Raw genomic sequence first — 21,395 nt, forward strand, 5'->3', positions numbered from 1 at the left:
TCTCCCTCTTTCTCTCTCTCTCTCTCCCTCTAAATCAAAAAAAAAAAAAACTCAAAATGCAACCACTGCCCTGTAGAAATAAGTATTATGTTAGGGTTATATTCGTTTGCTAGGGCTGCCAACAAGAAAACACCACAGACATGGGCTTCAACAATGGAAAGTTATGTTCTCACAGCTCTGGAGGCTGGAAGTCCAAAATCAAGGTGTCAGCAGGCTCAGTGTCTCCTGAGGCCTCTCCTTGGCTGGCAGATGGCCTCCTTCTCGCTGTGTCCTCACATGGTCTTTATACACATCTGTAGCCAACTTTCCTCTTCTGATGGGGACACCAGTCAGATTGGGTGAGGGCTCACCCTAATGGCCCCATTAACTCGACCACCTCTTCCAAGGCCCTGTCTCCAAATACATTCATGTGTTGAAGAACTGGAGGTTAGGGCTTCCACAAACCAATTTTGAGGGGACACAATTCAGCCCAAAAAGGAGGCAAAGCAGAATTACATGAGAGGTTGGGAAAGGAGAGACTGAAGAAGAGAGCCATCACTAAGTGGATAAGGGAGGCGGAGGTAGGAGGAAGGCCAGCTGAAACATCTCAATTTGTGCTTACCAGTTCCACCATTCGAAAGGAAAGCAACTCTAGTCGTCAAAGACTGCTGAAGGCTCTGGAGGCTCAGCTTGGAGGCCACCTGACCGCTTTGGCCGGGCAGCCCAGTTAGGTAAGCGTACGTACGTCGTCCCCCTTGTACAGCCCAAGGCGTGGATTGTTACCCTCAGACCCTGATTCAGTGAAAAGTCAGTGGCCTCCACTAGCCTGGGAATGCCCTCAGCAGAGACCGGGTATGGCCCTCTGTTTTGTCCCACACGTTGTCCCGAGAGCGAGATGCGACGTGAAAGAGGAGACTCATCACTTCTGTGCCACTAGAGGGCAGCAAACTATAAAACGTCCAGCATTCCCCGGGACCCGCAAGGGAGACTGATCTATCTTGACTGCCTCAGAATAATCTACTCAGAAAATTTGGGACCCGGGAAACAGACTGAGGGTTTCAGAGGGGAGGGGGGTGGGGGGATGGGTATTAAGGAGGGCACTATTACAATGAGCACTTGGGTGTTATATGCAAACAATGATTCATGGAACAATATATCAAAAACTAATGAAGTACTGTATGGTGACTAACATAATAAAAATAAAATAATTTTTAAAAATTAAAAAAAAATAGGGGCGCCTGGGTGGCTCAGTCGCTAAGCGTCTGCCTTTGGCTCAGGTCATGATCCCAGGGTCCTGGGATTGAGCCCCGCATTGGGCTCCCTGCTCAGCGGAAAGCCTGCTTCTCCCTCTCCCACTCCCCCTGCTTGTGTTCCCTCTCTCGCTATCTCTCTCGGTGTCAAATAAATAAATAAAATCTTTAAAAAAATAAAAAAATAAAAATAAATAAAAAGAAAATTTGGGTTCCTGTTCCTGACCTTCATTTTCATCTAAACACTACAGTTTATTTTAGAGCAGATTTGTCCCCAAAACAGTGCTAGCAAATGCCCCAAAAGACCCATGAAAATTGACCATGTCTCAGACTCTTAAACCATATCTCTCTTAAAACAACAGAAACTTATTCCACGTGTGACGCCAAATGCCAGGGCCCCCAGGGTGAGCATGCTCAGACAGCCCCGGCCTCGGCCCTTGGTTGCTCCTTCCAGCCAGGAAGACAGATAAACTGTATTTGGCCTAAACTCGCCAAAATGGTGAGATGAGAAAGAGCACAAGAGGGGCCCAGAGCCAAGAGTCGGTGTCCGCCCCAGAAGATGCTGCGGTCAGCCGTGGGCTGGAAGGGGCCTTAGCTGTTGCACAATAAACTGTTTATTCAAATAATGTCCTTCCTGGATGTGTTCCTTTCTGGCATGAGAGAGTACAAACCCTGAGGGCAAAGGAAAGTGGAATGGGATGTGTGCTTTGGTCCTTGTCAGGGTCCCTCTCATCAGAGTGGGTGGTGTTCTGGGAAGCTGACAGGACACGGCCCTTCAGCCCCATGCCCGCTCTGTGGTCCTCTGGGCAGCCTTCATCTTTGCACAGACCAGCTCTGCCTTCAGACTTTGCAGCAACCAGGAAGTAAGGACGTGCCCACAGAAGCTTGTCCAGCTTGGAGAAACCCAGTTGTCCTCTTCCTCCTCCCTGTGTGGCCCCTAAGGGAACAGGGGCCGGGCTGAAGGACGAGGCGAACCAGGCCCGGGAAAGGGGTTCGGGGATTTGGGCCTGGACCACAGGTAGGCTTGGGGCCAGGAGTGGATGTGGGTGCCCAGAGTGGTCCCATCCAGAGTGCAGGTACCATTCAGTGGGCAAGCGACTTTCTCCCGTACCCCACCCCACTTCCATACACCCCAAAACAACTGAGCCACAGTCATACGTAGCTTGTCTCCTGCAGGGAGTTAAAGATGGGTGGGGCCCCACAGGGAGCCCTTTTGAAAGATGAAAAAAGGCCCAGAGAAACTGGAGTTTCCCTGGGGCATTCATTCCCCTCAGATTAAACTGAGGTTTAGCTCAGCCTCTCTGTTCCCTGCACCGTCTTCATCACCTCTCGCCCGGCTCCCAGCGCCTTCTAAGACCTGCGGAGGGTGTAGGGACGGTCCCAAGAATGCTACAGGTGAGAAGCAGGAAAGAACAGCACGTTTTAACAACTTTATCCTCCAAACTCTGCTTTTTTTTTTTTTTTTTAAGATTTTATTTGTCAGAGAGCACAAGCAGGGGAAGCAGCAGCGGGAGAAGCAGGCTGCCTGCTGAGCAAGGAGCCTGATTCAGGACTCGATCTCAGGACCCTGGGATCATGACCTGAGCCAAAGGCAGACACTTAACCAACTGAGCCACCCAGGCACCCCCAAACTCTGCTTTTTTTTCCCAACCCACTATTAAAGTGAAGTTGGGGGGGCGCCTGGGTGGCTCAGTCATTAAGCGTCGTCTGCCTTAGGCTCAGGTCATGATCCCAGGGTCCTGGGATCGAGCCCCACATCGGGCTCCCTGCTCAGCAGGAGGCCTGCTTCTCCCTCTCCCACTCCCCCTGCTTGTGTTCCCTCTTCCACTGTCTCTCTCTCTCTCAAATAAAATCTTTAAAAAAAATAAAATAAAGTGAAGTTGGATCTTCAGACAGTGAGCAAGAAGGGGCAGGCATGGATGGAGTTGACAGAGGAAAGCAGACTGGGATTCTCTCACTCCCTTTTTTTCTTTTTTTCTTTTTTTCCGGTCACTGATCATCTCAAGAGTTAACTGTTTTTTGCTCTACAAAATATCAGCACTTTCTGGATTCTGTGCAGAACTTGGATGGGGTTTTGGCTCTAAACTACAGCTAGCAGAAAAGAGGTCGGTTCTTCCCAACCTCTGAGATGGGACTGAGGGTCCACCACCCAATGCTCTGGTTCAAGCATCCCCTGGATTGTTCCCTTCCAGGGTAGCAATTTTTTAGTCAGCGTTTTTAAGTTAAAAATAACCTTGTAATTAAGTAAAAGGGGCATATGTGCATTGTAGAAGTTGGAAGAAATAATTTCTTTTTTTTTTTTTTTAAGATTTTATTTATTTATTTGACAGAGAGAGACACAGCGAGAGAGGGAACACAAGCAGGGGGAGTGGGAGAGGGAGAAGCAGGCTTCCCGCCGAGCAGGGAGCCCGATGCGGGGCTTGGTCCCAGGACCTGGAATCATGACCTGAGCCGAAGGCAGACGCTTAACCGACTGAGCCACCCAGGCGCCCAGAAATAACAATTTCTAAATAAGTTACGAGAAAACATAGATCCACCAAAACAAGAGAAAAATAGGGGAAACATTTCCTATCACCCAGTGACTCCTGCTCTTAACACCTACTGTGTACTCGTGAGTCTGTTTTCCAAAATGAAATCATACTATCCATGCTTTTTAAAACCTTTTTTCAGTTAACAATCCACCTTTCCATCCAATCCATACATTCCTATGTAATAGCCAATATCCGAATATCTGCAGTTTCTTCAAAAAAAAAAAAAAACCCCCCCAACGACAGGTATGTCCGAATCCTGCGGCTGGTCTGGATGAGTGACAGTGCCCCCTTGGCTCTTCTCCCCAGTTCGGCCCTTGTGACTTGGCGAGGCCGTCAAGACCTGGGGCCAGGCAGGGTCACACCGCCTCCTCACGCCTCCTCACACCTCCTCCCAGGTGAGCGTTTGGCTAGAACGCGTGGCAGGGATGCTGGGGGCCGGGCCGGCCGCTCCGAACACAAACGTGGCCTTCCTTCTGCTGCAGAAGCCTCCAGAGCCGGGCTGTGGGAACAGGACTGAGCTCAAGGTTTTGGAAAGGGAAATGTGGGCCGTGCCAAGAGCACAAGGCCCGACCCAGAAGTTTGGCAAAGAGTGACTTGGCGTCAGAAGAGCAGGTGGGGATCGAGTTCACCCTGTGTGGCCACCAGGAACAGTGGCCCCTTCCCAGGTCACTTTCCCTTCCTGGCTGTGCTCACCCTTCAATCTTTCCCGAGGCCAGCCCTACCAGACAATGAACAAGAGCTACCCCAAGTGCCTCTCAGGCAAAGGGCCGTTCTCCCAAGTATTTACCGCCTAATTAGCACAGGTGGATGCCGGCCTCACCCCAAATCCGGGAATATTTACTGTGGAAGTGGAGTGAGAACAAAGGCTGCGGTTCCCTCGCCTTCCAGAACAATGTCCCACTGTCCATCCAGCGCCAAATCCCTGGGGGGGCTGAACTCCTGAACTCTCTCTCCCAACGTTCCATTCAGACACCAAGTACTTAATCTTTTACAAAGTAAGAAAGGCCAAGTTCTTCCTTTCCTCCCTTCCGTCTGCTCCCCTCCCTGCCCCTGGGCCTACTCAGCCCACAGCTCACTGTGGCTTCACATGCTTCCCTGGTGACCTCACCCCGGATCTGGCCTTCCTGCCCCGGGCCTCCCCAATCTTCCTGGCCATCTCTGTTCAGATCTCATCTCTGGCTTTCGCACAGATAACACACCCTGGATGCCTCATGACTAAAAAACTCTGCCCCTTCCCTCAAGCCTTTTCTTATCCTGTCCCTGTCTTGGGCCCACATTCCAGCATGCTTGTCCACTGCCTCAAAGCAGAAATGGTCAGGACGCAGGGTGGGGCGCCCTGCAGAACGGAATCCCCCCCACGCACACCCAGCGTTCCCAGCCCGCAGTCCTCCCTCGGAGGTGCTGCAGAAACACAGGCCGCCCGTCCCCGGAGGGCCACACGCCTGCCTTTACTCCACCGCAGACCTCAGAGCCCTACGGGCCTGCGGGCACCCGAAGCTCCAGACTGCAAGGCCTCCACCGTGACCAACTCGGCGGTGGCCTTCCCGGACTTCATTTTATTTGGGAGAAGAGGTTCCAGCCCTGCTTCCTGTTTCTAATCACGGAGGCCCCATCACCCTACCGCCCCGTCCCCAGCTGGGCCAGCCCCCCCTGACCAGGCTGTGCAGGGGGCTCAGACCAGGAAGGCGCCACTGTCCTTCCAGTGCGGGCAGAAAGCTCTAGGCAAGCAAGGCTGTCCTGCCTTCCTGGGGTCAGCCCCACGATGGGGTGCAGGCTGCCACATGGAGGACCCCCTTCAAGCCACTTGGCTGCAAGCCTAGCTTCCCAGGGCTCTGAGAGCCCCAGCCCCCGGGCCACACACAGCCCAGCTTCGGAGCCCGTCTCAAAGTCAAGGCTCCCCATGGGGGCTCCCTGGGTGGCTGCTGGGCCAGAATGAAGACAGAAGAATGAGGAACCCCTCTCCTTGTTCTGTGGACTCTGCAGCCCCGAAGTCAGCCCATCAAGGCCCCTGCCCTCCTCCCAGGAGCCCCATCCCACCCACCCTCAAGGATTAGGTCACACAAGAACCTCCAACAGTTCCTGGGCTGACTCTCTCAAACCTCCAGCCCGTGGCTGGCTGCCAAGGCCCCACCAGGCCAAGGCCTCCTGGCCGCAGGCAGGACGGCCCACTGCCCCCAGGATGGGAGAGGCTCCCCAGGCCTCTCCACATCCTACTCCTTCTCCCGAAATGCCTTTCCACCCTTAAAAACATGTTTTAACGGGGAGATAACAGTAACCTCCCTCAGAGGGCTGTTGTCAACTACTTAATACGTGGACAGTTCTTAGCCGTGGGCCTGGCATGTAGCAAGCTCTCAGCACGGCTAGCTACTGCCATTGTGCTATTCTGCTCCCAAGCCACACCAAGCGGAGTGAACTCTTCCTTTTCTGAGCCCCTGCCACTCTTCAGGGCCACCAGCCGGCACCTCCTGAAATGGGCTTCTGCTCCACGGACCCAAAAGTTGGCTTTGACCATTCCGGACGAGGGGCCAGGCACTGGGCCTGCAGGCCCGTCTGTTCCTGTGTGGGGCGAAGTCCCTGGGCAGAGGACCCCCACCCCTCCACGGCAATGCCGACACAAAGAGGGGCCCCCGTTTCATATTTTACATGGCTTACCAAGCACTTTCACGTGGATTTCTGCTTTGGGGGGGGGGGTAGGCAGAGCAGAAATAATTACTCCCGTGTTCCGATGGGCCCCTCGCTGCTCAGAGGCAATGGGTGCCCTACGCGGGTCTCACAACCAGTAAGTGGCCCAGTCAGCCTCCAAAGCCCGCTGCTGGATTCCAAGCCCAGCGCTCTTTCCTCAGCACCAAGCTGGGCCACAACCGGTTAAGTGCGTCTCCCTCCTCCTGACAAGCTGAGATGCCAAAGGAATTAGAGGCAGCCGATGAAAAGCAGACGCCCTCCCGCTGGTCTCTGGGCCAGCTCCCAGGAAAGGGAGAACAACTGATAAGTGGCCCCTGAGGCCCACCCCGCCCCGTGAGCTCAGCTCCTGGCAGAAGGACCTCACTGAGGAGAGCCTCTTGCCAGAGCCGGGCCAGACCGCAGGGCTCAGAACAAGAAGTGGCCAAGACCAACCGTGTTGCCACTAACCCCCTCGAGCCCTGACACCCTAGCCACCAGGTGCGACTCTCGTTTTTCAGACAGGAAAGGCTTGGAGAGATGTGACTTCCCCAGCTAGCAACCAGTAACCACCTGAGGACAGCTGGGCGACAGCCTGTGTCTCAGCCCCGCTCACAACCCCCTTCCCACCCACAGCCGGAGGCTGGGCCCACCGGGACGGCCCCAGACCCCATTATCAGGTCCCCCGGGTTCAGGGTCCCCTTGCTGTTGGGGGAGAGGGATCACCTCCCAGCCACGGTGAAGGCCCTCTTGGCAGAGGCTCGAGGGGAGCTCGGGGCCTCCAGATGGGAGTGGGGCAGGGCGGAGGCCGGACGGGAGTGGTGATTCGCTGAGGAGGGGGACAGGCAGCACTGGGAGTCTAGGGCGCTCCCACTCAGCAGCCCAGGATTCCCCGCTGGGGGCCATCCCTCTAGCCGCCTCTCCCACCTCAATGATACCAGGGCCTGTGGGGCCCAGGGCAGAGCCGGGCTCAGGCCAAGCGAGGGTGTGAGTGTGGGGTGGCATCCATCTGAACAAGCCCAAGCTCAGGAGTCCAGTCAGAGGGATCTTTCACATTCATTCAACGAATATAACGGTGGAAAACAGCATGGAGGTTCCTCAAAAAAAACTTAAAAATAGAATTGCCATATATGGTCCAGCAATCCCATTTCTGGGTATATTCGAAGAAACTGAAAATATTAACTCGAAGAGATAGCCGGACTCCATGGTCACTGCAGCATTATTCACAGTATGGAAATAACTGGCCGAGTGGATAGAGAAAGATTTATAGACACGCTGGAATATTACTCAGCCAAAGAAAAGTATGAGATCCTGCCATCTATGTCAATGTGGATGGACCTTGAGGGCGTTATGCTGAGTGAAATAAGGCAGAGAAAGGCAAATACTGTAGGATCTCACTTACATCTTTTTAAAAAGGGGGGGATCTAAAAAAGCAGACTCTTTAAAAAAAAAAAAAGCAGTTCATAAATAGAGAAAACAGATGACTGGTGGGGATCAGGGGTGGGTGGAATGCATGAAGGGACCCAAAGGTACAAACTTTGAGTTATAAAATCAGTAAATCATGGGGAAGTAGTATGCAGCATGTTAATACAGTTAATAACACTGGATTGCACATTTGAAAGTCGCTGAGAGAGTGGATCTTAAAAGTTCTCATCACAAGAAAAAAATGTTTTAACTCTGTGCCGTGACACACGTTACCTAGACGTCTTGGGGGGGCGTGTCATTTCACAATAGATACAAATATCGAATCATTATGTTGTACATCTGAACATAATGTTGTAAGTCAATTATACATAAATAATCCACGTATATAATAAAAGATGAAGAAAATCATGGTGCCTCCTCCACCTCCGCCCCAGGAAAGAGGCCAAAAGAGCAGGTGCTTGGGGTGGGGTAAGAAGGGCCAGAATTAGGTTCAATCCCACCAGCAACGTTGTTGAGACTCACAGTGTGCTGAGGGTCCAGGAACAGCAAGGAGGATGCAGAGCCTGGAGGTGAGGACAGTCCGTGAGGTCTCGGGTCCCTGCAGGCAGATGACAGACACCAGCCCGGCAAGCAAGGGGAGAGGCCACTGGGCCGGCGTCAGCAGAGGGGGTGTAGATCAGGTTGGGTCAACCTCCCTGGGTGGAGATCCTAGCTCGCTCCACTGGCTGACTAGGGGACTGAGGGCGACTCTCTGAGCCTCAGTGTCCCCATCTGTGAAATGGAGACCAGATTAGCACCTACCTGGTGAGAGAGAGAGAGAACTGAGCTCGCGCTGCCTGCAGAAGGGACCTATTCTCCCCGAAGGGGCGAGGGGAGACAGCGGGAGGTCGCCCTTCGCCTGGTCTTGAAGGGAAGAAAGGAGTACAGCTAGCGGGGTTGTAAGCGGAGAGATTCCAGCACGCGGAGATGGGGGAAGACAGCTGAGCGCATTCCAGGAATGGGAGAAGTTACTGAGGCTAGGCTTCTGGGTGAGCCTGGGGTGCAAAAATTGTCACAGAAAACAATGAATATTTTCGGGTTTAGGATGTGCCGGCCTCCATGTGCTACACACATCCTCCCCACCAGTGCTCGCAGGACACCTGGACATAGGGCTGCAGGGTGAAAGGCTCAGAGTCCCATTCATTCAGCCACCAAATACTTAAAAAGCACCTACTATGTGCTGGGCCCCAGAGAATCACCGCTGAGCATGGAGCCTACGTTCTAGGGAGAGACAGATAATAAACACAAGCCCACAGATGGTGGTGACGGCTCAGAAGGAAAGAAAACTAGATGCCGGGACCCAGAGTGACGGGGGGAGGCACAGGTGATCAGGAAGGCTCATCTGCAGAAGAGCTGTGTGGGTTGACACCTCTGACAATGAGAAGGTGTGATCAAGAAATAATCTGGGTGGAGTGCCCTGGCAGAGGAAACGCCAGAGCAAAGGTCCGGCAGCGAGGGTTCCCACGTGCCCTAGGGATAAGGAGGTCAGCGTGCCACCAGGGGCTGAGTCACAGGGAGGGGGAGTGACCCAAGCTGGAACTGGAGGGACACGTGGGGACCATCACTCTGGGTCGTGTGGTCCAGGGGAGATTTGGGATGTCGTTCTAAGTGTTGTGTGAAACCAAGAGGGGTTTACACAGAGAAGTGACAAGATCTCTGATTGACATTTTTAAAAGGTCACTCTGGCTGCTCTGGGGAGAATGGGGCAGGCCGCTCACAACTGTCCCCTTGCCCAACCTGCACCTCTCTGACTCCAGCCTCCGGGACCGAGGGATGCGTGCTCTCTAGTTATATTTCCTGGCATTCTGGATCTACCTGGAAAAGACCCACCAGTGATTTTAGAGGAAAGTCAATTACAGCCAGCCAAGCTTGTTTTTCAGCGTTTTTACGGCCCCAAGGGTCCGTGAGATTCAGAGCATAAAAGCATAGACCCGTGTTTGCCCATAGGAGCCTGGGTGCATTTACGACTGGAGCAATAAACCGCAGGGGCCAAACTCTGCTCTCTGGTTCGGCACAGCAGGGCACCCCCCGCCCCACCCCCTGGCAGAGCATCACAGGGCCTGGGTTCAAGTGCCGTCTCTGCCCCTCACTTTGGCAACCTCTCCTAACTTAACAGCATCTCTCCTGTCCGGAGACCACCTTCTCCAGAACATCGAAGGTGGAGAAGATGTTCCCTGTGTCCCTTCCAGATCACAGAGGCAAGAACAAGCCAGAGGCAGCTGCGGAGAACCACCTGGAACCTCTGAGTCCGGGGCCTCGGCAGCCTGCCTTGGGCTGAAGAGGCAGCCAGGACCTCACCCGGGGGCTCACCACCAGGGCAGGGATGCAGCAGCCCTGTGCCACCCCACTGCCCCAAGGCTCAAGCCAGCGATCCTCAGTGGAGAGTTCCTGAAACATTCACCTATGTTATTTTTCTTCTTATTTTCCTTTCCTCTTTTTACTTTTCCCCTGACTCAGGCGGCCCCAGGAAGGGCTGAGGCAGAGGAAGGCAGAGGAAGGGAAGTCTTTTTCCTGGCTTTTGAAGTTCAAAAGCCTAGGCCTTGGGAGGAAAGGAAAGACCTCCAGGCATTGGTTTTGTGTAAAGAGCCAGGATTCCAGAGCCCCCACCCAGAAAAGGATTGCCTGAGAAGAGCAAGCATTACCAAGCATCGGTGGCCCCTGCTGAAACCAGAGGCTGCAGCCCACTCCAGGTGCAGGCAGGAAGAGGATTTAGGGGCGCCTAGGTGGCTCAGTCCTTTAAGTGTCTGCCTTCAGCTCAGGTCATGATCCCAGGATCATGGGATCGAGACCCATGGTCACAGGATCAAGTCCCGAGTGGGGCTCCCTGCTCAGCGGGGAGTCTGTTTCTCCCTCTGCCCCTCCCCCTGCTCGTGCTCTCTCTCTCCCTCAAATAAATAAATAAAATCTTTAAAAATAAAAAAACAAAAACAACAATAAGACCACTACAAACAACAGTACTATCACGGGCTAGGGATGGGGGACATCAAGCTCCAGATGCCCTCACCGACACAAATCCCCCCGACTCTCAATCCCGCACAAGCGCCTGGAAGTTAGGCATGACCCTGGGGAGGTTGTGGGAGGGAATAACCATGACTAAGTTTCCATCCCCTTAACAGAATGAAAGCTGAATAAATTACATGTTATTCTAGTTACAATATAAATATTATATATTATGAATTATATGCAATATATATGTTATATACGTCTATGAGATAAATATGCATTGCATAATATATATTACATAAAATATATAAACATAAATATAAAATGTAACTATTTTAGTTATAAAAATAGATAGAGGGACACCTGGGTGGCTCAGTCAGTTAAGCGTCTGCCTTCAGCTCAGGTCATGGTCCCAGGGTCCTGGGATCGAGTCCCACATCGGGCTCCCTGCTCCATGGGAAGCTTGCTTCTCCCTCTCCCACTCCCCCCTGCTTGTGTTCCCTCTCTCACTGTGTCTCTCTCTGTCAAATAAATAAAATCTTTAAAAAATAATAATAATATTAAAATAAAAATAGGTCGAAAAAGACGATGATGATAGATAAATAAGGGAAGCCCCAATGCACTGTGTGAACACCTGTCCTTGAGAGCCGGCCTTACCCCGCTGGAGCCGAAGTGATGTGGTGCCCAGAGGGGACATCACAGGTGGTTGTCTGGGGGACAGAGAGCCAGGGGCTCACCAGGCTCCTCTTGGGTGGGACGCCCCTTGCCTCAGACTAAGAGCCAGAGGGAGCTCGAGGTGGTCTTCTCCCCGCCCCCCGCCCCCGCCCCTGTGCATCTAGGACAGCTGCAGCCCTGCAGAGCCACGCGGCCGACCAACCCATGTCTGCTGACCAAGGTGGCTCATGTCCCCCAGGACGGCTGAGAGCAGGGCCGTACAACCCACCCAGAGGGGCCTGAGTGGTGGACTGCCACATCTGTGGGTGGGAACAGGCCCAAGGCAGGGAAGGGGAGAGAGGACAGACACAAAAGGTAGGACCTGGGTGACTCACCACAGAACAAAGAACCTGCAGAATTAAGCAAGCTTCCTGGGAAAGGGCAGGAAGTGAATCGTATTGTGTGTTATGTCAACCCCCCAGCCAGCCCGCTGCCCAAATCCCCAGAGTTGGCCTGTAAAGTGGAGGGGAGCCAGTTTCCACCCGCAGAACAGGGACTTCCATCAACTCCATTGTCCCCACCCCTCAAGAGGGCTTGTCCCAGAGCAAAGAACCGGCCGGCTCTGCCAGGCTCCACGGGGAACAGCCCCAGGTCCCAGGCCTGCTCCACCCTCCCACCCTCCAGGTTTCAGCTCATCTGCTTGCCTGGCTGGGGAGCGAAGAAAGGGCTCTGATCCCCAACAGGTCACCGCCTGACTCACCTCCACCCCTCCCTGAAACTCTCAGGTTCAGCCTCCAGAAACAGCTAACACCAGGTCACTTCACGCCTGGGTCCGACTCCCAGGTGGGGTAGGCAATGGGTACCCAGAGGATGCTCTCAGCAGCCCCAGCAGCATCTCTGCCGACTCCTGCCCTGGTCTGGGGCTGAGGGACAACTTGCCCCGGGAAAATGACCAAGGCTCCCGTGGGAAATCAGAGCAGTTGCCATCAACACGCGCCCTCCTGCTCCCAATCTCCCAGCCCCGACCTCTGCAGCAGGAACAGACAGACTTCAGCCTGGAGAGTTAGCATCACCCGACAGCAGCAGCAGGTCTGCATCCAGGCATCTCTGTTACAGGGCAAGTCCCCAGAGCAAGTGGCACCGGGTGCGGCTTGTAATGGCAGAAAAACTGGGAAAAATACAGACGTCCATCAATAAGGTACCGGGAACTCAAATTATATGACATCCTACAAAGGGATATTCTGTAATTTGAAAAAAGTCAAGTATATCTATAAGAGCAAAGTTTCAAAAGATATCCAAGACATAACATGAAGTGAAAAAAGCAAGATCCAGAACTATATGTCTAGAATGATACCACTATTCTATATTTGACCCTCACCCCACCTGTCCGTTCTCTGCCTTTCTCTGATCTGCTCTGTGCCCCCAGGAAGCTTGCCCCTATGGACTACAAAAGTGGGGCTCCCTCGCTGGCTGAATATCAGTTGGTTAGGCCAATGGAACGTTCTAGCGATAGATCAGAGGATGGGACCAGAGACAAAGTGGGGCGTTTCTTCGCTCTGATCCCTCTCTTCCTGTTCTGATGGTGGCTTGTGCTCTGCAAGGCCCACAGCTGCAGACATTGGGAGAGCGGGACGTGAGACCTTCCTAGTTTTGATGTTCCCACCCCACATCATATCAAACACATTAAAATACACACTTCTCACACTATGCATAATTCTGGTAATAAACTTTTGAAGGGGCTTGTATAAATTTAATAATTCTGAGCCTGAGAATACATTATGCATTTTGTTCATACCAGTTAAACTTTATTGCTTCTACATAAAGCTAGGTCATAGTTGAACCGAGTTGCAGTAAGCTAGTTGAAATGATGTTACCTAAATAAATACTTATTAATTACAATTTTGAGGATTTCTTTTTCTATTTTGGAGCCAGTAGATACATGATCATTTGGGGGGGGCACTCTAAAAAATTCACATGTCCTAGGCATCATGGCTGGCGGCCAAAATGGCTGGAATGTCCGGAAGTTGCCAAGCCCTCCTGGGTCAATGCAGGGATCAGCCCGAGGAGACGCCAAGGTGGAAGAGAATAAACCAAACCCACAAGGGGAAATCTGCTCTGCTCAGAGGCTGCATCCAGAGCTAGCACAGAGCCAGAAGCCCAGGGTGGAAGGAGCCTGAATTCTGCAGCTTGCCCAATGAGCTGACCCCATGAGCTGATCTCATGAACCTGTGGCCTGACCAGTCCCCCTTCAGCAACCCAGCCAGATGGATAGGATCAGAATGGCCCACCCAGGCCTCCAACCTGTTTTCTGGGCCATGCTGGGACTTGCAGGAAGCCGAATGCCGGCATAGGCGGCACCCCAACTTCCTGCTCATTAGGATACACCAAGCACTGGGCCCAGGGGCTGAACATCTGGTCCCAGTCCATACCTGCTGGCCCAAGCCTTCCCACCCACCATTGCTACCAGACCCTTAAATGGGGCCTGCAGAGGCTCCCCAAGGGGCACTGAACATGACTCACCAACCCAGCACCACGTGCACACACACACACCCTGAATATCGGGGGGAGGACCAGCAGGCCTAAGGTTTTATAGTCCAAGTCCCCAAGGGGGACTTCCGGATCCCCCGGGACCCTCAGGCTCTGGCTGAGGCTCCTTCTCCTGCTCCTCTCATGAGCCAGAACCAGGCATACCCTCCAAGGCAGACTCCCTGGCCACTCCCCCAGCCCTGGCCCTGAAGCTCCAGCAAACCTGGGGTCAGGGCTCACATGGACGCAAGCACAGCCAACCCAGGGTACAGTTCGGGGGGGGGGGGGGGGGGGGCTCTGGCAGGAACCATGCACATTCACTGCCATGTCTACAGCGCTAATAACCAAGGAGCTTGTCTTCCCTCAAACAGTTTTCCTTGTACAGTGACTGGGTCACTGCCCAGTGTAGCCGGAAACAGCAGCTCCCTGCCCTCCCCCTGTGCTAAGGCAGGCTCGAGGGTTTTGGCCTGGAGTTCACAGTGTGTGGGGTTTAAGGATTTGAGGAGCAGGTGTTAGAGTCTAAGAAACTCTGAGCCTTGACTAACACTTTTTACCTAACTGCTGCACACAGCAAATCAAAGTGGCTATTCTGTAGGCTCCCTGGCAGGGGAGAGAAACACCCCCCACCGCCAAGCAGGGCTCTCCCAAGGACCAGGATGGAAGAACCTGCCTTAAGACACTTGGTGGTGGCCCTCCAGGTCCCACCCAGAACTGAGACAAACCCCCAGCCTCATACCTGGAAGGCCACTGCCCCGAGAACAGCAGGGGCTGACTGTCCAAGGGCCATGGCAGACCCTCCTAATGGCAGGAGAGATGTTAGACGTCAGGTTCCTCAGCGACCCAGGAGCCAGCTCTTCTGTTCCCAGGGCCTTGAACCATGAAGGTGAGATGTAGAGAACAGAGTCCAAGGCTGTGGGTGATGTGCTGGGAGACGCGCAGGCCCCAGCCACTCCTTCCACCAGCTCACAGAGGGACTGACCCACTAGGGGCAGCACTGGGGGGTTTCGGGGTGCCCCAGCGGGTCCAGCATGTGACTCACACACCTGAAACTGAGCCCAAAAGATGGGCTGGCCTCAAGAGAGCAGATCACTGGATCATGGAGTCAGACCCAGGAGGAAGGCAGTATTTCATATCGTGGGGGTTTTGTTTTCTTTTCTTTTGATAATGAACAGCTTTTTATTTTCAGCTTTCAGAGGGCTGTTTTTTTGTTGTTGTTGTTTTGTTTTTTTACCTCTTAGATAAGGAGTCCTTCAAATAAACCTATCATGAATCTGTGATATTCCCAAAGCTGAATTCTGCAGCTTGACGATAGGGCCTTATAGTCCAAGGAAATAAACTAAAAGGAAATAAATTAAGCCTCAGGACCCCACTGTGATGCCCAGAGCTGATGGCCCCAGAAGGAGTTGGATGAGAAAGAGAGGGACCTGGGTGGTCGATTGACAGATCTGGAAGGGCCCTCAGAGAACAGCAAGGGGGGCACTCTCAGAGTTGTGTCCAAGCCCATGCCCTTGGTGGTGGATATGGGGCTGGGTCAAGATGACCCCAGGGAGGGTGAGGCATCAAAGACGTGTCTCCAGGTTATGTGACCAATTGGGTGGTGAGGTCTTTTGCTGAGATATGGAATCCTGGGGAAAAATCTACCAGTCTTAGATCATGAGTTTGACTTCGTACAAAGTGAGTTTGAAAGCCTTTGAAAAATTTAGGTGAGGTTGTCTAGCGGGCATTGGATGGTCAAAGCTGCAGTTCTAAGAACGCTGAGATGGAGATAAAAATTAGGGAGTTGTCTTAACGTAGGAAGTAACTGAAACTATGAGCAGGGATGAGTGCCCAGGGAGAGAATACAGAGGAGGGGAGGGAGGGGAAGGAAGAAGGAACATGGAGGAACAGAGGAACCAGAAAAGGAGCCTCCAGAGAGAGATGCTGGGAACAAGAACAGGACATGCACGTTTCCCCTCCAACAAACCGTGGAGAAGAGCACGGACGGCCCTCGATGGCACAGACAGAAGTCTTTCACAAAGGCTGCATTTTTAAGATGCTTGACCCGATGAACTGTCCTGATGACACTCATCAGGCCATTCTCTGCACAGCCACTGTGTCCCCAGGCGGTCACGCCATGTGTCCGGAAGCCCTCCCTGCTTCAGGGGAGAACACGTGGGGAGACCCTCGCTCTACAAGCCTACAACTCAGGGGACATGAAGATACCCCTGGGTATTCTAAGCCTCTTGGCACAGCTTATGTACAAGTGGACCTCAGAGCTCCTTTTTCTTCGTGTAAGCTCACCTATCACCTCTTGCCCCAGGGTCAGGTCAGGAACATGGGTGGCAGCTAAGCCTTCGCAGCTCAGCATGTGGTGGACACAGCACAGTAGTTGGAACAAAAGAAAAGCTCATCCTGATGAGCTAGGCTGAGCATGGAAGGAGAGCGTCCCTGCTCTGGTCACTCACGTGTAGACTTGGACAAGGAAACTCCAAATTGAAAGGTCTTCCCAGCGGAGACGGGCAAATACAATAGTTGGCAAGGTTCATTCACAGAGCACGTTCGCCACGCCAGCACCACTTAATGTGCCACAGATAATAGTACCATGCTCACTGTACAGACACGGAAATCGAGGCAGAGAGGGGTTACCTGCTTGACCCAAGATAATACAGCCAGTAAGCGATGGGTCGGGGATTCAACTCAGCCCAATTCTAAAACCCGTTCTGCACTTTTTTATTTTATTATTTTACATTATTATTTATTACATTTTCTTTTATTATTATCTACCGTTTTTATTACTTTTTTAAATTGTGGTAAAATGCATATAACAAAATTTATTATCTTCATCATTTTGCAGTGCTAAGTTCAGTGGTGGCAAGGACATTCACACTGTGATGCAGTGTGAGTGCAGGACACCTGCAGGACATTCTCACCACCTGCAGGACATCCACCTGCAGGACACTCTCACCACCCCAAACTGAGACTGTCCCATGAAACAAAGATAACTGCCCATTCTCCTCCCCCTGCAGCCTCTGACAAGCCCATTCGACTCTCTGTCCCTATGAACCTGACGCCTCTATGGACTTCATATAAGTGGGGTCATACCACATTTGTCTTTCTGTGACTGGCTCGTCACTTAGCATAATGTCCCTAGGGTTCATCCATGCTGTGGCAGGTGTCAGACCTGTTCTCCCTTTAAAAATTTGTTTTGAGGGGCGCCTGGGTGGCTCAGTCATTTAAGCTTCTGACTCTAGACTTCAGCTCAGGTCATGATCTCAAGGTGGTGAGATTGAGTCCGGCATCAGGCTCTGCGATCAGTGAGGAGTCTGCTTCAGATTCTCTCTCTCCGTCCCCTTCTGTCCTCCCTGGATTGTGCACTCTCTCTCTCTCTTTCTCTCAAATAAATAAATAAATATAATCTTTTTTTTTCGAAGATTTTATTTATTTATTTGACAGAGAGAGTGAGAGTGAGAGAGGGAACACAAGCAAGGGGAGTGGAAGAGGGAGAAGCAGGCTTCCCGCTGAGCAGGGAGCCCGATGCGGGGCTCAATCCCAGGACCCCGGGATCATGACCTGAGCCGAAGGCAAGCGCTTAACGACTGCGCCACCCAGGCGCCCCAAATATAATCTTTTGAAAAAAAATTTGTTTTGAGGGGCGCCTGGATGGCTCAGTCAGTTAAGCATTTACCTCTTCATTTCAGCTCAGGTCTTCACCTCAGGGTCATCAGTTCGAGCCCTGTGTTGGGCTCCACAATGGGTGTGGAACCTACTTAAAAAAAAAAAAAAGTTTCGAATCGATAAGGTATTTACACAATTCCAAATTCCAAGGGCACCAAAATGTTGAAAGCGAAAAGCTTCCTTTCTCAGTCTCCCTCCCGCATGGTTCTTCCACGGCTACTTCCAGAGAGCTTTTATGCATACACAAGCAGTTACCTACGTGGATTCCTTTTTGCTCTTTTTTCATCCAGGTATTTTTTTACTCTGTTCTGCCTTGCTGTTGTTTCTCTTCCCTCTGCAGTCTGCCGTGGAGATCATTCCCCTCTTAGTTCAGAAGATCTTCCTCTCCTGATCTATCAGCTGCTTGGTGTTGCATCGTCTGGACACACAGCAGCTTACTCAGCGAGTCCTCATGGCTGGCTAGTTTGGAATTCGTGCTCTTAGCGTCTTTAGGCACCTCTGAGCCTCATTGTGGCCTCTGGATATCACATGACGAGCAGGGCACATGACGAGCAAGGCTCCTGCAGTGATTCATGCCATGGCTCCCTGTTTAGCAACAGTGACATGAAAGAGTCAAGTAAAGAATCGCACAATTAGGGGCTACTGGGTGGCTCAGTCACCGGGCGTCTGCCTTCGGCTCAAGTCATGATCCTAGGGTCCTGGGATCGAGCCCCGCATCAGGCTCCCTGCTCAGCGGGAAGCCTGCTTCTCCCTCTCCCACTCCCCCTGCTTGTGTTCCCTCTCTCGCTGTCTCTCTGTCAAATAAATAAATAAAATATTTTTTTAAAAAAAAGAATCACACAGTTAAAACACTATATGGGGAGCTCATAATGGAGGGGTATAGTAGTGCGAGATCAGCCACGGGAACTGCAGGTCGGAGAAGGCTCCACTCGGTCCCCATCTCCAACCCTATTCCACCTGACGAATTCTCTCTGTCAGGAAATAGCCCCCCATGCGCCCAGCTGTCCCAGCCAGAAACCCGCCCGGCTCACCCTGTCACCTCCCTCTGCTTCACCCGCTCTGTTCTAGCCAGCATTGAGCCTGTCCAGGTGTCTCTCAAACCCTCACCCCACTGCCACCAACTCGTCCAACCGTCCCTTCTGCTGAGCTGCTCTGTCATCCCCTCCCCCTCCCGCCCCCACCCGCAGAGTAGTCAAGGGCATCCCATCAAAAGGGAAATCAGACCACATCTCTCCAGATTAAAACCTTCCCAATTGTGCACCCATGTTCATAGCAACATTATTCGCAATAGCTAGAAGGTGGACACAACCCAAGTGTCCGACAAATGGATAAGCAAAATGTGGTCTGCACATACAGTGGAACATTATTTGGCCTTAAAAGGAAAAGAAATTCTGCGATACGTCCCATGGATGAACCTTGAGGACACTACGCTAAGTGAAATGAGCCAGCCAGAAAGACAAAGACTGCGGGATTGCATAGAGAGGAGGCACTTAGTAATCAAAATCATGGAGCCAGACAGTAGAACGGAGACTGCTGGGGCTGGGGATGGAGAAGGGGTTGGTATCTAATGGAGACAGTTTCAGTTTTGTAAAACGAAAAGAGCCATGGGGAGGGAGGGTGGGGACGGCTGCACAACGTGAATGGATTTAATACACTCAACTGTACACGTAAAAGTGATAAAGATGGGAAACTTTGTGTTATGTGTATTTTAACATATTTTTTATTTTTTTTTTTAAAGATTTTATTTATTTATTTGAGAGAGAGAGAGAGAATGAGAGAGAGCGAGTACATGAGTGGGGGGAGGGTCAGAGGGAGAAGCAGACTCCCTGCTGAGCAGGGAGCCCGATGCGGGACTCGATCCAGGGACTCCAGGATCATGACCTGAGCCGAAGGCAGTCGCTTAACCAACTGAGCCACCCAGGCGCCCTTAACATATTTTTTAAAGCATTAAAAAAAGAAACCCCTTCCAGAGCTTCCCAGGACTGCGAGCGTAGAGACCTTACTTAGCAGGAGGCCCTGCGAGATCTGGGTCCCTTCTCCCCACTGAAGGCACAACGGCCCCTCTGTGCTCCCCGGGCACACCCTGGCTCTTCCCACCTGAGGGCCTGGGTGCTGGGTGTCCCCTCGACCGGTAGGGAGTCACCTGCTCGGAGTGACTGCCCGCTGACTCCCCCACCTACTTTCTACCCCATGTCATGCTTCGTGCTCCCCTAGCTCCCCCAGAGCCCCTGGCTTCACGGCCTGCTTGCCAGTCTCCACTACCAGCACGAACCTCCTCGGCGTTAGGGACCTGGGCCTGCCTCATCCATCTCTGCCTCCCTGCTGTGGGTCGATGCTGCCATGGAAGCCGATGCTGAGACGGAATCTGCAGGGTAAGACCACCATTAGGGATAGTAACTGTGTGGAGAAGGGGCCGCAGCAGACTTGGGCAGAGGGAAAGCCGGCTGGCGATGTGGGCCTGGCAAAATCTCAGCCGGTCGGGCCAGAAGCTCTGGAGTCGGTGTCGCCCACCTGAGTGGTTCCACACGGTGCAGAAGTGCCGTCCTTGCTTGGCCGCCAGAAGGGAGCGGCCCCAGGAAGGGTGTGACCTTGAGCGGGGCAGTGTTATGTGCCCAGGGCAGACCCCAAAGTGACAGGTATCTAGAGGCTCTCTGCCGACCATGCTCCTCACGGCCAGGTGACAAGCTCTTCTGGAGGGGCTTCAGGCAATGCTTCTCCATATTTACCCCAATCCCCAACCCCTAGCACAATCCTTGGCACGTAGTAGGTGCTCAGAATGAATGAATGAATGAATGAACAGTTGATTGGATCTTGAAGTACAAACAGGATTTGGAGAAGGAGACAAGGCAGGAGATGTGTATTCGGACATGAAGCATCCTTTGTGCAAAGGTAGAAAGGCATGAAGAAACACATGGGATGTTCCCGAATCCACAAACACGAAGACAAGGTTGAATCACTATGCAGGGAAGTGAGGGAATGAGGCTCAAATGGTAAGTGGACAAAGGCCTTGTAGGTCACACTTGAATTTTGCCCCGTTGGCAAAAGGATGCTTTCAAAGGGTTCCAAGAAGAATTGACATGATCGGCTGGTTTTAGAAAGATCATTCTGCTGGCCTTCCTGAGGATGGCCCAGGAGCGCAAGCGAGGGACAGGAGGCCGATCAGGAGTTGGCTTTGAGCAGGCCAGGCCTGTGTCCTGAGGCGCGGGTACTGGAAGAGGATGGGAGCAGCCACAGATGTGGCAGCGGGAGGTGAGAAGGGGCCACGGCCGAAGTCTGGAACCGCCATCAGGGAAGCGCAGTCAGTAAAGAATAAACATCTAAAGAACAAGGATGGTCGGTCGGGGAGGAAATCAGGAAAGAACAGAGCCGTGGGAATGCAGGAGAGAGAACAGTTCAAGAAGGAAAAAGTCAAGAGGGTCAAGGCCGTTAAGAGGTCAAGCAAGATAAGGCCGGAAGTGCCCATGAAGTTGACCACCAGGAGGGCAGGACTTGAGAGCAGCGTGGGGTGGCAACAGACCCAGCCCAGGCCAGTACATTCTCCAGTCTGATTTGAGGCTCAGGTTTCTCGTGAGCTTTCTGGAGAAAACCTTCCTCTGTCAACATGCTTCAGTCCAGGGTCTCCCCCGAGTCTGACCACAGAGATGCTCTGGTCCATGTGACCCTCCGGTCGCCTTCTTTGGAAAGGCAATCGCAGGTGCCCGATGGAGCATCAGGAGTCCCGAGCCCACATGGCACC

Source organism: Phoca vitulina, unplaced genomic scaffold (assembly GCF_004348235.1).
Source record: "Phoca vitulina isolate PV1807 unplaced genomic scaffold, GSC_HSeal_1.0 scaffold16, whole genome shotgun sequence".
Taxonomy (NCBI): domain Eukaryota; kingdom Metazoa; phylum Chordata; class Mammalia; order Carnivora; family Phocidae; genus Phoca; species Phoca vitulina.